Source organism: Catharus ustulatus, chromosome 14 (genome assembly GCF_009819885.2).
Source record: "Catharus ustulatus isolate bCatUst1 chromosome 14, bCatUst1.pri.v2, whole genome shotgun sequence".
In the NCBI taxonomy this organism is placed as follows: Eukaryota; Metazoa; Chordata; class Aves; order Passeriformes; family Turdidae; genus Catharus; species Catharus ustulatus.
The window spans coordinates 12,569-28,760 of NC_046234.1; the positions used below are offsets into that span (position 1 = coordinate 12,569).

A 16,192-nucleotide genomic window follows, 5' to 3' on the forward strand; every position below is an offset into this window, starting at 1 on the left:
TGGCTCTGCTGGGCTCTGCTGCACAGCCTGGGAGACAGAGGCAGCTGATGGTGCTCCCTGCACTGACCCCCATCCATACAGGGTCTTCTGGGGTCATGCAAGGTGTCTCTGTGAGACAGAGAAATTGAGAATTAAGAATCAAGCATCAAGAAATGCTGGGAGAACAAGAAACACAAGGAGCCTTTTCAGTGTCTGTTCCTCGGTCCTGTTCCTGAAAGTGACTCTGGAGGAGTGCAAAGTCTTCCTGCCCTGCCTTCAGGAGATGCCCTTTGCTGATGGAGCTGCTGTGCTGGAGCCCAGATGTGTCCCAGCAGTGCCCGTGGCCTGTCCCTGCCTGTGGTCACAGCACAGACACAAGCAGGACAGCGACCAAGTTGCCAGAGCACTGGGGCCTTGCAGCCACAGAAGGGCTGGGAAGGAGAGGTGGAGTTGGGAAGAGCAGATGTGGGAAGAGCCAGGGCCATTGTCCCTGGTTGTGCTGCTGTGCTGGGAGTCTCTTCCCTCCACCTCTGCTCACAGGCACTGCCCTGCAGAGACAGAGAAGGGCTAAGGAAGAATCCTGGACACACAGGACAAGGCAGGACACTTTATTTTACCTCAATGCACAGTGATCTTGGTTCCTTACTTTACAAGCACAATAGCAATACTATGACTAACGGCATCCGTTTATGGAGAATATTATCACAAGTGAAAAAACCTGATAGAAAATCAGAACAAGCCAAATAGAACAACAGAAAGGACACATGGCACAAAGCAATCTGGGTCTGTAATGAGTTACATTTTGAATGCTTTGCAGAAGAAAAGAGGTCCTTTTTTGGTTTTGAAAAGAACTGAGTGGTCATATTCCTCATGGCATACTTGAGCTCCTGCTTCATCAGTGAAGATTTAGAGGAGGGATGTGTAGCCAGAAATCAAAGCCATCTCCTAAACACCATCCTGTGTAGCACATAGACTACCCTTACGGTTTAAGAGTTCTGGGGTTTTTGTTTTTTAAGCGCCCCCCATACTTCTCATGGTATTCTTGGGTATCAGAAACACTCAGCATTTCTCAGAGCAACTTATGCAAGGCAAGATGATGAGTAGAGACTGAGGAGAGATGGTCTGTCACTCTATCCTCTTCAGAATTTTTTTCACTTTTCACTTTTCTCAAATGGACAATGATCACACTCCCACATTTCCCTTAAAGATCACCAGAGAGCAGATGCATCCATTACAGACCACCAAATATCTGTCCCTTCCTCAAGATCTCAGCACCTTTGTAGCCAAGGATGAATTTGGCTCTTTTCAACAACCCAAGAGAATTTTAACCATCACAGAACTGTGCATCCCCACAGGTCTTTCAAATAGCATAAATTATTGAATGATTTATGGACAGGTTCTGGATCCTAGAGGGAACCTCCCAGCTTGGAGCAATCCTCATGGAGAGTTTGAAGAGCCCCAGTGATAGCATTGGATTACAGTAATTTCATGATTATAAGCCGCACCATTTTGACTAAAATTTTGCTCCCACCCCGGAAATGCGGCTTACACTCAGGAGCAGCTAATATGTGAAAAAAATTCTGAAATTTCCAACCCCGGAAGTGCAGCCGAGGTGCCGAGCCAAGCAACTGCCAGTAAAACCCGGGATTGCGCGATTGTTACAAATTGGTTACTCTGTTGCACGGTGGGTGGAGGCGGGTTCTGTGCCGGCAGCGCCAGGGGTGGGGGGGGAGGTGGGGGACTCCCTCCTTCAGGCAGCGCAGCCCGGAGGAGAGGCAGGGGCCTCTGTGCTGCCATCCCCATGGCTCGGGGGGGAGGCAGGGGCTCCCTCCTGCCAGCTCCGCAGCCTCGGGGGGAGGCAGGGGACACCCGCCCCTGCCTGCCGCCGCCACCCTGGGTGCCGGCGGGCTCCATCTCTGCCTGCCGTCACCACCGCGGGTGCTGGCGGGTTCCGTCCCCACCTGCCACTGCGGGGCAGCGCCGGGCTGGGGCGAGCGAGCCCGGCAGCAGCGACGGCCAGCCCTGAGCGGCCCTGCCGAGCTGAGCCACCTGGCCCCATCAGCAGCCCCGAGCAGGCCGAGCCCGCACGGCCCGAGCCAAGCCAGTAAACCCCGCGATCCCGCAATTCTGTTGCTAATTGGTAACTTTGTTGCATGCGGGTCCTCAATGTGAACGACAAAGCGGCTTATAATCAGGTGCAGCTTATGTATGGACAAAGAACAAAATGTTGCTGACACCCAGAGATGTGGCTTATAGTCAGTGTGGCTTGTAATCGTGAAATTACTGTAATTGGAATTCAGCTCCTGTCCTGGTTGCACTGACAGCATTGCCCACAGTCACACAGGGGACAGCAAAACTGGGACACTTGTTCCCAGGGACACAGCTGAAAGAAAGGACCTCAGAAACCAGGGAATGACTCTGCAGCTGAACCTCCCTTCCCAGAGATCCCAACAGCAATAACAAGAGCATAGGAACCACAGCACAAACAACGGGAATTAAAAGGCCAAGCACAGTGAGGGTGGGGCTGGGAGAGGCCAAAACAGACACTGCTGCACACCGGGGACAGCATCACCCTGAGCCAGCTGTGCCCCCTCCCACAGCCCCCAGTGCTGGGCAGCTGCTCCCAGCCCTGTGCTCTGCAGAGGGAACTGGGCCCGGGGCTGCAGAGCTGCCCCACAGCTCTGCTGCAGCTCTGCCTGCACAAGAGGGGCTTCACGCCTTGGGTCCCCTGCCCTGAGGGTAGAGGCTTGGCTGGGGGACAGGAGGGAGGGGGCTTTTTCAGAGGGAGAGGGTGCACTGCAGGGCATCCTATGGAGATCTCTGAACTCTCCCTGCCACAACATTTCTGGGTTTGTTTTCTCTCATTGTCTGCTCTTCTCTTGCATCCTGGAGATTTTCTTCCTGGGGGAGTTTCCCTGTGCCTGATGTCTCCCTGCCAGCACTCACAGCCCCCAAATCTCTGTGCACTCTCCTTGGTCCTACAGAACCCTGCCTGTTTGCAGGGCACTGGCTGGGGGCAGGTTCTGTTTGCAGGTGGGAGAAAGGACAGGTCAGACTGAGCCTGATGGGTCCAGCAAAGGGATGTTGGTGCTGTCCTAGGGCAGAGGAGTGGCTGAAAGCACTTTAGGAAACTCCTGCAGAGCACTCAGAGTTGCAGTTCAGTGCCTTTGGCATTTTAAAAACGAGGAATTTGTGTATCATTTCTCAGAATGTTTCCTCCTGAACTTGTCTCAAACCAAGACACCCCTCATTCACCAAGAGTAGGAAATGGAAAACAAAGACTCAGGAAATTTCATTTTTATAGAAATTATTGTCTTGGAAATATTCCTGGACTCAGCTAAAGCTCTGAGCATGTTGTTATGCTTCACACTCAAGATAGTAAAAGAATGTATTTACAGAGTCTATGGATAATGGGATGTTCCAGCTTTAGGAGATCACTGCAGGAGCTGCAGCTGCCTTGTCCTGCAGCCAGAAGCTTCCTGTGTCAAGGGCAGGGAATGATTCTGCCCCAGTTACTTCTCAGCATCTTTCCAGCCCCAACTGACTGAAGCTCTCTGTGCCTCTGTGCTGTGTCCAGGATGGCTGCAGGCAGTGCCCCAGCCCTGCTGGGCTGTGCACAGGAGCTGCTCCTGGGCAGAGCTGTCTCTCTGCAGTGCTGCCCTTGCCTGGAGCTGCTTCTGTGCCAGGAGCCCAGCCCAGTTCAACAGAACAGACACAGGACAAGGACTTCTCTTGTGGGCTGGGTGTTGAGTCCCTGAACATCACTCCCTGAGAGAGAGTTGAAGAAATCCCACAAGAATTCAAAGTCAGACTCAAACTCCAAAGTTTCTTCAAGTTTTAATGGGTCCCACTGTAGGACACGACTGAGAAAATGTCCCCAGGTTCCAGTTAGAGCAGAACACTGGAGGCAGTGACGACAGGTGGGAACAAACAAGGGAAAGGTGTCTCTGGTGCTGAGCAAACCTGGATGTGTTTCAGGAATGCAAAGGGCCAAGACCTGAGCCCCAGACCCTGGCAAGGCACATCCTGTCCCTCCCTCATTGCTCAGGGCTCTTCCCGGGCCACTGGGCTCTAGGGACGTGCAATGCCAAGGGCAGCACCATGGGACGGCCCCTGCCAGGCTGCTGAGCAGGGACAAGGAGGCAATGAGGCCCCAGCACAGTAAGGCTCACTTGTCCCCTGCTGGCCTCAGGCCCAGGGCCAGCAGCCATGGCCAAAGTGCTGCAGGAGTTGGCTCTGGCAGGGCATTTCAGCTGCTGCCCATCCCTGTGCCCTGTGCAGCCCAGGCTGTCCTACGGTGTCCCTGCCCTGTGCCTCTGTCCCTGCAGGCTGTCATCATCCCCTGGCTGCCCCACCTCGCTGGGCCCTTCCTTTGCTGACAGCTCTGTGTCCTGCCTGCCTCTGCCTGGCCACACAAAGCCTTGGGCTGCTCTAGACCCCTTCTGGGGAACGTGTTGCACCACAGCCCTGCCCTGGGACAGAAATTCTGTTCTTGTGTCCAGTATGGGCCTCCCCATCTGCCCTTTGCATTAATTTCTTCCTTCACCAACTGTTCTCTACTATTTTAAATTAATCCATCATCTCTGAAACTGCCTTCATGCACTCCCAGGGCTCTCCTCTGCTGTCCTCAGTCTCTACTCCACTGAGCACAGAGCTCCTTTGTCCCTATACAGCAGTCATGTGCTTGAGGCCATATGCACCTGGGCAAGTGTTCTTTTCTGTAGGGAGAAAACAACAGAATCTTAGGATTTTGAAGGCAGGTGAGAGGCACTCACCGGAGGCCAAGTCCAGCCAACCCATCTGCTCCTGCAGTTTTTGTCTGAAAGCAACCCTTGGCAGTTTGTGGAGTTCTGGAGGTGGAATTCCATTTCAGTTGTGGGTGCTTGGAGCTGAATGACAATTCTTCTTCACAGGAAGGAAAGGGCAGAGCCCCAGTGTTTCAAATGCTGATTAGAGGTGGCCTCAATGAGTCCAGGCCAGCCAGACCTGTTTGTCTTGGTAGCTTTCATCTGGGAGCAATCCTTGGATAGATGGAATTTAGGAGGCCAAATCCCAGTTTTGTCCATGGGTGTCTGGACAAGAAGGACAGTTCTTTTCCATAGGAAAGAAGGTAGAGCTCCAGTGTTTCAAAGGCAGATGAGAGCTTGCCCTCAGGAAGTTAAGGGGACCTAGATATTCCTGTCTGCTTTTCTCTGGGTGCTATCCTTGGATTTTTTTTTTATAGGCGGATTTCCAATTTTGTCCATGGACGCCTGGACTTGAAAGATGTTTTTTCCATAGGAAGAAATGCACGGCCTCCCAATGTTTTGAAGGCAGATGAGAGATGGCCAAGGTCAGCCAGAGTTCTTTGTCCTTGGATATAATCAAATTTAGAGGCAGAATCCCAATTTCAACCATGGGCACCTGGAGGAGAAAGGCATTTCTTTCCCATAGGAAGGAAAGCATGGAACTCCAGGATTTCAGGGCAGATGAGAAACACTCCCAACCTGTCAAGGTTAGCTGGACCAGTCAGGTGGCCCCCAAGAGGCCAAGTCAACCAGACCTGTTCCACGTTCCCTTGGATCCATGGATCTCTGCAGCATCACAATTGTCCCTTGGTTCCAGGCCCCGTAGTACCACAAGAGATCTTTTTTTCCATGAGGCCCAGCAATATCACAGTGTTCTCCTTGGCTCCGCAGTGGCACAATGGTCCCGTGTTTCCATGAGATCCTGCAGTGTCACTATGGGCTCCTCGGCTCCACAAGACCCCGTTCATTCAACGAGGTCTCAAAGTGTCAGAATGGTCTCCAGGATTTCATGAGGCCCCACAGTGTCACCATGATCTCTTTTGGTTCTGCAGTATCACAATGGCACCTTGGTTCCATAAAGCCCTGAAGTACAGAATGGTGCCTTGATTCCATTAGGCCATTCTCTGTTACATGAGTTCTTAGTTCCATGGAGCCCTGCAGTGTCACAATGGTCTCCTTGGCTCCATGGTGCCACACAGTGTCACAGTGGCCCCTTGGCTCTACAAGGCCCCAGAGTGTCACAATGGTCCCTTGGTTCCATGAGGCCCTGCAGTGTCACAATGGTCTCCTTGGTTCCATGAGACCCAGGGGTTCCACAATGGCCCTTTGGTGTCACAGTGTGTAACAACAGTATCCTTAGTTCCACAGGGTCAGAATGTCCCTGTGGTCTCATGGATCTCCACAGCATCACTACAATCCCCTTGATTCCATAAGTCCCTGCTGTGCAACAGTGACGCCTTGGTTACACAAGGCCCTGCAGGGTCACAATGGCCCCTTGTTCCAATAGGTCCCAAAGAGTTATAATGGTCTCCACGGTTTCATAAGGTTACTCAATGTTTCAATGGACTTTTTGTTCCATGAGCTTTCATACTGCCAACAACAGTCTGTTTGGTTCCACAGTGTCAGAATGGACCTTTTGTTCCATGACATTCCGTAGTGTCACCATTGTCTCTTTGGTTCCACAAGGTCTTGCTGTGTCACAATGCTCCCTTGGTTCCATGCCATTCTGTACTGTCAAGAATGATCTCCTGGGTGGTTCTGCAGTGTCACAATGGATCCTTGGTTCCATGAGTTGCCTGGCCTCCCACAGCCTCTCAGAGACCCTTTTACCCCTCAAGGCCTCTCATAACTCCTCCCAGCCCCTCAGTGCCCCTCATAGCTCCTCATAGCCCCTCATAGCATCTTCACAGCCCCTTACAGCACATGGACCCTCATGACCCTTTACAGCCTCTAACAAACTCTCATGGCCCTTCACAGCACCTCACAGTCCCTCATGGCCCCTGAGGGCCCCTCACAGCTCATGGAATCTCATGAACTTTCACACTCCCTAACAAACCTTCACAGCCCCTCACGGCTCCTCCTGAAAGAGAAGGGATCGGGCCCTGCTTGTTCCCCTTTTATTTCAGTCCCTTCACAGTGATGAGTAAAGAAAGGCTGAAATGGAGCCTTTCCCTAGCGTTTCCCTCAGGGTTAGTTGCAGGCTGAAGTTCTGTGCTGGCACTGCCCGAGCACGAACGTCCCTGCAGCCCCAAGGCCTTTGCTGTTCCCCTGTGTCCATTCCCTGTCCTTGAGTCCTGCCCAGCTCTGGCAGCAGCAATGATGCTTGAAAACCAGGCAAGAAAACACTACTCCATAGTATAGGTCCTATAGAGCAGGTATTTGTTTATTTGACACTATGAGTGAGGGGGATAGCTCCACCACAAACTCACTTGTCCATTCTCCACACACTACTATACTTTTATACTTTTTTTTTTAATGTCCACATTATACTTTCCTAACTTTCATATTGTAATATATTTTCTTATCACATGGTTATGTAAACCCTTGTAGCACATTGCTGGGTGTTGTTTTTTCCCCTTTTCTCTCTGTGGAATTTCCCCCATTATCATGCTAAGAAATCTGTTGGCTGCTCGATAGCACAGATGGCTAGTGAGGGGGAAAGGGGAGAGACTCCTGGTCCCTTTTGTTTGGAGTTTCTCTAGCACTGGGGTGGGGAGGAGCAGGGGAAGAGGAAGAACATCACGAGATCAGGGGGCAGGTAATGGTGGTGAGCTACTTGCTCTCTCTTGCTCATTCATCTCGGAGAAAAAAGGCCGCTGAAAAAACCCTCGCCCTGCCACACGAATGCTGGGAGCTGCCTTCCCTCGGCAGTGGGATCCCACAGCCCCCCCTACTCGGACGCCCTCTCACTTCAGCCTGCCACCACCAGGCACACTGCTGAGCACCGTGACCGCCACCATGAGTGGAGGAATCTCTTCTCCACCCTTCTCCCACCTGGGACACCACCGCCATCACCCCAGCCCTCCTGCAGCTGTGCAGGCGGGATCTGCCCCCACTGGTAACTATGGCACAGGGAAAGGGTGTCTGCAGCCGAAAAAGGACTGCAACTGAATTACCATTCTGTTTGTTGTTAATGTCATAGCTGTTGTTGTTTTTCTGTTTGTCTTGTTATATACATTAGTAAAGAACTGTTATTCCTATCCCCATATCGTTGCCTGAAAGCCCCTTAATTCCAAAATTATAATAATTTGGATGGAGGCGGGGTTTACACTCTGCATTACAGAGGCTCCTGCCTTCTTAACAAATACCTGTCTTTCAAACCAAGACACACATGCACAGTTTCTACACAAGGTTGTCAACAGCCTCCAGTGATCATTTTGATAAAGGCTCAGAAAACTTCCTCAGGCTTGAACTTGCTACCCCTGCTTCCTGCACATGCTCTATAACATTGTCAGACACCTCTGGGCTGCACAGATCAGGGGTACAGCTCAGGGTCAGGAGGGGCCCTATCCACAGGGTCAGAGGCTCCAGGGCTCTCTGAGCTGCCTGGGTGCATTGGCACTTGATGTACAGTGGCACCTCAGAGGGGCTACATCCTGTCACCAGCAGGAAGCCATGGTGGAAAGCAGCAGTTTGGAGCATTGAGCTCATGGATGCTTAGCCCAACCCTCAAAAGGAGACAGGCTGGAGTCTGCTCTAGGTTGGGACCCCAAGACCAATCCTGACCCCTCATGAGATGCCTTGGCTTGGGCCAAAGTTTGGGGTGAGCTGGGATGAGGGCAGGAATGAGGTAATGGGATGAGAGGAGAGCTCTGAGCTCCTGGTTGGTGTCAGAATCCAGCCAAGGCCACATGCAGGTGGATCTTGGTGGGCATCATGCCCAAGGGAGCCTCTCCTCTGCTCACCCTTCCCTTGCCATTCTCCACCAGCAGTCAGAGAGCCCTGGAAGCTTCAAGGATGGAAGCAGGTGCATAGGAGATGGCAATACCATCCTGGAGAATGCCTTCTGGGAGCTGAGGAAAGTTCTCTGCTTGTCACAGCCACCAGGTAACAGTCCCAGCCTAAGGTGTCTCTGCTCCAGCAGCTTTCCCAAAAGCTGATTGGACACTTAAGTGAATCTCAGGATGTCCCTGGGGACCAAACAGGACTTACACACTTATTCTCCTCTGGGTGTGCAGGGGATGAGGTGGCTTCTTGGTGGCTTAACCCAGCACTGATCCTGTCTTTCAAAGGGGTGAGGTATGCAGGCTCTGCCCCAGGGGCTGGATGCTGGGCAGGACAAAGTGCTACTGGGTCTCTGATGCCTTAATGTACGAAGTAAAGCAACACAGTCCCCGGGCAGGTGCAAAGGAGAGACACTTTATTACAAAAACCAGGCCTTTTAAAGCAGTTAGCCAATTACCAGTTACATTCTATTCATGTATAACAAATATAATTCAACCAACCACCATAAACCATGATGTGAACACATGATGGTTTTATAACTTGTTATTCTACCTCCAACTCAGCTGAGTCACTTTCCCATAGTCCTTTTCTTCTTAGCTGAAGTAGCAGGCCTGAGCCATGATTTTAAAAGGGTAACAAGGCTCTTATTTTATAAGGTTTTACCTATATGCAACACCTTAGGATTTTAGCTTTTATATTTTTCATATATTTGTAATCCTGTAATTCTTTAGTGTATAACTCTAAACTCCGCACATAATGTTAGCTGTTGCTTTACCATTTTAGTCAGACAAAACAATCCCTTTCTAGGCATGGGAATTCCTGGAACTAGAGGTGTAGCAAGGGATACCTTACTGTCTCAGGCCCTGAGAGATGTAAACAAAAATGAACTGGAGGGCAGCAAACTTAGGGTAAATTATTTCATTACCTGAAGCTGTAATTGAAAGATTAACCACCAATATGTAAATGAAAGTATGAAAACCCATGACCCATCATCCATTTTGGGTGCAGTCCCTGGGGGCTTTGCCCAAAATGCACTTTAAGGTCCTTCAATAAATATAACCACGTTTTATTCTCCATATTTTGTCTTGCCTCTGTTCTTAGGTAGCCCCAAAATGCTGGATACAGCCCATGGATTGTGAGGTACAAGGACTGCAGGAGTCAGGGGTCCACACTGCTGGTGCCATGAGACCACAATGAGCTGGTGAAGGAACTGATGGCACTGGGGATGTGGGACAGGTCCCAGAGCTGCAACAGAGGGGCTGGTGGTGCCCAGGGAAGGGTGAAGGTGTTCCCAGAAGCACGGGGTCAGTCAAGTTCCCCAGGTGCCCTATGGCATAGCATGGCGGACACCGGTGGGAATCCGTGAGGGTCTGTGGGGTGTTTGGAAGGGCTCTGAGACTGCAGAAGGGGTTTGGGAGTGTATGGGGAGCGCTGGCAATCGGGAGTGGTTTGCGGGGGCTGGGTGTCTATAGGGGTCCGGAAGAAATCTGTGCGATTTGGGAGGGCCCTCTAGGGTGTTGCGGGAGGTCTGTGGAAGATGTTGGGCGTCCAGGAAGGGGTTTGCAGGGACCCTTGGGTTTTGTGGGGTCTTTAATGGGGGTCTGTTTTGGGGGGCCCAGGACAGGGCTGGGGGTTGGGTCTGTGGGGACTAGGAAGTCTATAGGGACGTCTGGGGGGTTATTGCGCGTATCGGGGCAGGGAACCGCCAAACCCGTGGGGCCGGGGCTCACCTGTCTTCTTCTCACCTTCACGGCCGACGTGGCGCCGGGGTGTTCTGGTGTCCCCCCGCCCCTGAGAGCGCTGTGGGGGATCATAGGGGGCCTCAGAAACACCTCCTGAGTCCCCAGAAATCCGTCGGGCTCTCCCGCCTCCAATTGACCGCGGCTCGCGCCAGTTTACTCACTTCCTGGACTACAACTCCCGAAATGCCGCGGGGCCCCGTAGAACGCCTTTGGGGCCGGGACTGCAGTTCCTATCATGCCCCGCGGCCGCTGAGGGCGCGGCCGGAGCCGGCGCTACCCAGTAAGTTCCGTCCTGACTGCTCCCCAAGGGCCTCACTGAACCGTAAGTGCTCCCCGAGTCCCCGTAAGTACTCCCAGTTTCCCTCTCCTGACCTTCAGGTGCCCTTCAGGATCCCTTAGTCCGTCTGCCCCCGTCCCGTACTTGCCCAAAAAGCCCCCCTGTGTGTCCCCTCCGAACCCCAAATGCTCTCCGACTCCCTCCCCGACCTCTAAGTGCCTCTCCAGACCTTTTCGTAATCCCGCAAGCACCCCCTAACTGCTTCCCTGAAGTGTCTTCTGGGAACTGGCGAGATGACGACGGTTTAGAGAAAGACCCGCACCCTATCGCAGTATCAGCAACAGTTCAGCCTTTAATTAAAATTTAAATCTGCAATTGCTGGTGTGGGGGATGGACAAGACTCCCCACTTCTTCGTGCCGCTCCCCTGGTCCCTCTTGGAGCCAGGGAAAGGGCAGGAAAAACATTCCTGCGTGTTGCACACATCAAAAATTTCACTGGAATTGGGAACAGAGTCTGTAGTGAGCTTCCCTGATGGGTGGAGATCGATTCCTGTCGGGTGACGAAGAGGTTGAGAGGACTTTGGGGACCAGGAGTATACATCCTGTAGTCCTCTCACAACAACAGAGACCCCCACAGACTCCCCTGTAGATCCCAAATACCCTTAGAGCCCCCTCAAAACGCTCCATAGCCTCTGCCCTGCCCCCACCATAAACCACCTATAAACCCTCAGGACCTTCCCAAACCTCCTTCTAAAACCTCCTGAGGCCCTCTAAAATAACTCATAGATCTGCCCAAATCCCCAGCACTCCCCCACACTCCCAACAGGACTACCCCAGGTGGCCACAACTACTCATGGACTGCCTGAGCCGCTTTTTGGGCTGAGATGTATGTAGGTATAAATGTAAGAGATATAAAATATGCTATAGAAAGGAGCCTCCAGGAGAGGTGGGGAGGGCCTTTGTCAGGGGACAGGATGGACGGTGAGGGTTTTCAACTGCCAAAGAGCCTGGTTAGATGGGATATTGGGAAGAAATTCCTCCCAGTGAGGGTGGTGAGACCCTGGCACAGGTTGTCCACAGAAGCTGCAGCTGCTCCATCCCTGCAAGTGTCCATGGCCAGGTTGGACAGGGCTTGGAGAAACCTAGGATAGTGAAAGGTGTCCCTGCCCACGGCAGGGGGTGGATTGAGATGACCTTTGAAGTCCCTTCCAAGTCAAACCAGCCCGGGATTCTGAAAGTGGGGGAGGTTGGGGGTGGGTGACCTTGGCTGACCCCAGGCGCCTCCCAGACTGCTCCATCACTCAGGCTTCAGGGAGAGACAGGAAGAGAAAACCTGATGGAAAAGCTCCTGGGGGAGATGGGTTGGGGGGGTATGAATCCCTCAGGAACTGTTCCAGATCCCTTTCCATGGGGTGAGTCCCTCAGGTGGAGGCACTTGGGGCACAGAGACAGCACCTGCCTCACTCTGGTCTCCTCCAGGGCTGCAGGGGAATCTCTGCTTTGGCACCTGCAGCACCTCCTCACCTGGGGAGCTGCTCACAGAGGAGGGACAACAGCAGCGAAAGGAGCTTGGGACCAAAGGAGGCATCAGCAGAGCAAGAAACATTTCCCAAGCTCTAGCTGGTGTCAGGTGAACTCAAAACGGGAGATTGGGTGGGTTTGGTTTGAACCAGAGAGTGAATTTAAGAGTAAATTGCAGATTTACTCCTGTGTCAGGAGCACAGAATTCCCTGGAACATGGATTTGCTGCTTTAAAATGTTGGTTTACTTTCCGTATTTTGTCTTGTGCAAGAGGTCAGTGTTTCACCTTTTATAAATAAAGAGATGATGATGATGACGATGACGCTAGTTATTTAGGCTCCCTTGCAGCACGGCAAGCATCTGCAAGGCAGGTACTTTACTCTCAAGACTTCAACATGTGCAGATTTTACCTTTCCCTTGCTCATAATTTCCTTTTGCTGGGCTACTCCCTCCCATCTGCTGACCATCCCCAAATCCCACAAGGCCAGAGTCTTGGTTGCACCAAAATGAAATGAAACTCTGAATGTTATTTTTCTCAAGGATTTTAAGCCTTATAAATCCCCTGTTCTGAAGTGATATGGGGTGTGGCAGGCAAGACTTAGAGGGTTTAGAGGTAAAAGCAGCATTTCTCATATTTATGAAAAATAAAATATTTTCACTCAGACATGGCAGGTTCTCTCCTGGAAGCTGCTGCAGGGTTTAGGGAGGGAATCTGGAAATGTCCAACAGATCCTGATACCTCCTTTTTCCTTAAGTGAGGACTCTGAAATGGCAAAGGAAAAAGATCAGGAAACCTTAGAAGCTGAGGAAAACGATCCAAAATGTGGTTGCTGAGGCCCTTGCCTGTGTTTTGGGCAGTGAAGGAATAGTTGGGGTTGGAAGGCCCTCTGGAGACCCACCAAGGAAAATGTCCTCATCTGGCACAATCTCTTCACCTCAGAATGTTTGGGGTTTGGGAGGTGAAACCTAATTTGTGTCCCTGAAGGGATGGATGGAGTTTTCTCCAGATTTGGGTTTGGAGGAAACAGAACTGTAAGTGTTGCATTGCTCTCACCTGGCTTTTGTGTTTCCCAGCCCTGTGTCACATGGCAGGACAGGCCAGGCTCCTCCCTGCCCACCTGTCCCACCTGCTGAGTCCTTCCAAAGGGCTGTATAGGGAGCCTGGACCCACTTCACTCCCCTCATCCATCCAGGAACTGTCCCATCATAGAAGGCAGATTGGTTCTGTGGTGTAATTTTATGGAGTCCAGTGGGGAAACTTCTCCCTGCCTTCCTCCCTGATTATCTCATGCTCCTCTTCCTGTTTTATTCTCTGTTGCTATGTCCTCCTCCCTGTGCCATCATTCCTCCCTGTGCCATCACTCCTCTCTGTATTCCCTGTCCTGCTCCCTGTGCCATCGTTCTTCCCTGTAACTGGCACAATTTTCTTTCCCTCAGTTTTACATATTCCATCATCACTTGCAAGCTGCTCCTGCTTTCACAGAAGCACAAAATCAGTTTGATTGGAAGGGACCAGTGAGTCATCTGGTCCAACCTCCCTGCTCAGGCAGGATCATCCCAAGCACATGGCACAGGGTTGTGTCCAGACCTACAGTCCCCTGTAGATCCAGATGAGGTTCAGTGTACACCAACCGTGTGGTGGAATTTCCTACTGAGGTGCTGTCACCATATACCAACTCGTTGGCAGTGATGTCATGCAAAGAGTGGATTATTTGGTTACCAAACTCTGGCAATATGAATAAAGTTCTCTTTTTCACCCTATGGGCCTGCATCTTGTCCGTGGAAAGGACCTTCAACAATTTAAAGGAGACTACCAGCAATTTAAACAAGTGCTCCATGCCCCACCAATACAGACCAGAGTCTCTAGGGGAAGGAGGGGGCACACCACGAGGTAACCTGTGCTTTTACCTGCCTGGCTGTGGTGAAGACATGAGGAAGTGGGATGGAAAACCCACCTCTGTCTTGGCAGCACAGGTGTGTGAGTTGAGAGGAAAAATTAAACACCACAGAAAACTCTTCAAAGAAAAATGCCACTCAGTTTCCACTGGGCAAGTCCTCTGGCAGAGTTGAAGAGCTGATCTTACTTCTGACCCTCTGGAAGGGATCTCCAGATCATTTTTACAAGAAGTGAGCAACGAGTGCCATGATCAGAGCTAGTGGGGCACTGGCTCCAGCCAGGTGTGGGAAAAGGATACTGAGGTCTGTTGGACTGTGTGGATCCATGGCCTGGCACAGCAGAGCCACAGGAGCACAAGGCTTTAGTTGACATGGGCGCACAATGTACCCTGATGCCATCGTGCAGGGGCAGAATCCATCTCTGGTTTTTGGATGATGGGGGATCCCAACAGGGACTATACTGGAAGCTGGAGTGCTCCTGACTGAGCATGAGTGGCAGAAAAACTGCAAGTTGAGTGGCAAGGCCCTACATGCTGATTTCTGATATACACTGGGTTATTCAGTTCTAATAGAAACAGATTTGGAGTTTTAGTCCTTCCTTCTAAACTGAGCTGAGAATTTCTTTATTCTGTTGTCCACCAAGAAAAATGAGACCTCGGGATTGAAAGAACAGGCTCTTTCCCCTTCCCTGTCCCCCACCAGCCCCCTGTCACAGATCCCATTACTGGGGATGTGCTAGCTTTAACAGATGCCTCCAGGACCTGCCCCTGCATTGTCCTGCACCCACAGATTCAGTGTGTACAGCACTGCCAATATTTCTCCTGCAGTGAAGTCTCAGTCATCCCCCAATGCTGAGCACCTTTGAGCTCTGTCTGTGCCCTGCTTGTGTCCCTGAGATGCCCTGGCAGTACCCCAGCCCTGCTGGACTGTGCACAGGAACTGCTCCTGGGCAGAACTGTGTCTCTGCAGCACTGCCCTGGCCAGGAGCCTGGCCCAGCTCAGCAGCACAGACACAGCACAAGGACTTTAATGACCCTCTTGGGGGTTTGGCGCTAAGTCCTTTGTCATGAAATTTGACATTGGCTAAACAGAGTGAACTCACGAAAAATCATTCACTTATTTTCCTCTGCTATAGTTGAGCAGAGGAGGGGGAAAGGGCAATTAGAAAAGGGGGGTTCATCAGTTGAGGTAAAGACTGGGAAAAAAACACTTTAAGGGCAAAACAGGCTCAAAACTTAAAAGGTATAAAGAAAAAGTTATTAACAGAATTTAAAGAGGGTAATGAGAACGAGAACAAATTTTTAGAACACCTTTCACCCCACAGCCCTTCTTCCCCTCCTACTAAAAGAGCAGGGAGACAAAACATGGGGCTTTTAGTCACTTTGTCACTTCTAAAAAACCTTTCTTCAGTTCACTTGGGGAGAGGAATCTCTTTTGCTATGCTCTGGGTTCCTTCCCACAGGAGACAGTTCTTTGTGAACTTCTCCAACATGGTTCTAATTTTCATGAGTAGCAATCCCACCCAAACCCACTGCAGTGTGAGTCCCTCCTGCAGGGAAAGCAGTCTTCCCACAACTGTTTTTTTGTGGGCCATTTGGTTCATGTGGTGGTAGGTTTTGTTCTAGTACAAAAGCAAGGGTTCTCTTCCTCTATCTCTGTAAGCAAGAGTTCTCTCTGTCTGTTCAAGCCTCTCACCAGATCACAGCTTCTCAGCATGCACACCCTCCAGCGCAAGCACCTTTTCTATCACGGGCTGCGAGTGAATTCTGCATGCCCACATGCACTTTATGAATTATAAGGAAACAATTTGTTGTATTATAATCCTTATCATGGTTTGCAGAAAAATCTCAGCTCCGACAGCCAGAGCACCTCTTTCACCCCTTCCTTCCTCTGCACTGACCTTGCTGCTCTCCTCAAGTCTTCACCTTTTCCTTTTCTCTGACTCAGAAGAGAATTGGTGTCCATAAGTTCATTTGTTCTCAAGTTTTATCACTTAAAAAGAAGTTTTATAGAATTCTGAAACACTGAGAAGTTGATCCCATCTG

General features: G+C 51.1%; 1 long non-coding RNA gene across 1 annotated transcript; it reads left to right on the forward strand.

The window, feature by feature from the left end:
* Positions 1-4,243: 4,243 nt before the first annotated feature.
* LOC117002841 lies at positions 4,244-14,012 on the forward strand. Its single transcript, XR_004419421.2, has 2 exons — positions 4,244-10,775; positions 12,210-14,012. It is a non-coding gene; the product is annotated as an uncharacterized LOC117002841 (long non-coding RNA).
* Positions 14,013-16,192: the final 2,180 nt, after the last annotated feature.